This window comes from Sinocyclocheilus rhinocerous, unplaced genomic scaffold (assembly GCF_001515625.1).
Source record: "Sinocyclocheilus rhinocerous isolate Xijiao unplaced genomic scaffold, SAMN03320098_v1.1 scaffold1275, whole genome shotgun sequence".
In the NCBI taxonomy this organism is placed as follows: domain Eukaryota; kingdom Metazoa; phylum Chordata; class Actinopteri; order Cypriniformes; family Cyprinidae; genus Sinocyclocheilus; species Sinocyclocheilus rhinocerous.
The window spans coordinates 153,496-154,821 of NW_015628268.1; the positions used below are offsets into that span (position 1 = coordinate 153,496).

At 36.9% G+C, this 1,326-nt stretch overlaps 1 protein-coding gene across 1 annotated transcript in view; it reads right to left on the reverse strand.

Annotated features, from left to right (window-relative positions):
* LOC107737254 (pleckstrin homology domain-containing family A member 3-like) overlaps positions 1-1,326 on the reverse strand; it is a 7,693-nt gene that overhangs the window by 3,129 nt on the left and 3,238 nt on the right. The window lies entirely within an intron of this gene.

The following is a 1,326-nucleotide window of genomic DNA, read 5'->3' on the forward strand; positions in this document are numbered from 1 at the left end:
CACACACTACCAGTCAAAAGTTTTTGAACAGTAAGATTTTTAATGTTTTTTGAAGAATTCTCTTCTGCTCACCAAGCCTGCATTTATTTGATCCAAAATACAGCAAAAGCAGTAATATTGTGAAATATTTTTATTATTTAACTGCTTTCTATTTGAAATGTAATTTAATCCTGTGATCAAAGCTGAATAGATTAATTAATTTATTACTGTGATCAAAGCATGTTTCAGTGCTATTGGAGTTACAGGAGTAACAACATATACTCCGGGATATTGGTTTATTTCGAGTCTTAGGGACTGTCAGGCATGTCCGAAAGTGAGAAACTTTAGAAAATTGTTGATCAGTGCTGACTCGAGACGTGAACCATTTTGAACGATTCAGTTCGATTTGGTGAACTGGTTCCACCGGTTGACTAAAAAGAACCGGTTCAAAAGAACGAATCGTTCACGAACCGGACATCACTATAACAAATGAGCGCATTCACACTGGGAGCAGGAGCGTCGCGGGAGCAGCGCTGAAGCGATGGTTTCGGCGCAGAGTCTATTTTTGCTGCGACGCTCATCCTCAATTAAAGTGACAGCACACTTTTGATGGACAAAAATAAATATGATTTAACAAAAAGTGCTCAAAAGGCACAGAATAAGCATGTCTAGGGTGTTTTAACAAGAATTGGAGTATGTAAGAAAAGAAAATGAAGAATCAAAAATATGTACAGAAGATTTACCAATTTAAACTTTTTTAAATTATTCGGTTTGGGTGAAAGTATGGTGTATTATAAAAAATAAAACAGCACGTTCTATATCAAGTGTGACTGAAACGTCATGATCAGAGCAGTTTTTGTTGTGTAGTCTACAATTTATATACGAATCCCCATGTTAACAAACTTTCAAAATTTTCAAGTTTATAACTGACCAACTTCTAAAACAAATTTATAGTTGTCTTTGTAAAGAAATATGTAGCTTTGGAGCTGCTGTTGTGACGCTGTACAAACGCTTCCAGTGTGAATACTCTGGCGAGTCTGCAGCTGCAGTCACGGTTGCCAACTCCTTTCAGTGGAAAGTTGCTAAAGGCCGCTTGAAAAGTCGCTAAATATCGCTGTATGATGTCATACTATGCTAATTTGCGTATTTTCGACATCATCGCATCGTATATAGCCTTTTACATTTGTTTGCCCCTCTGTGCTCACATACTATATTTTAATGTAGCCAAATTCTAGGGGTGTAACGATTCTCATTCGTTTTCTCGATGCATCGATTACAAACCCTGACGATGCATATGCATTGATCTTGAAACATGGATTTTTGAATCGTCGATTTCGGAGAGTAATC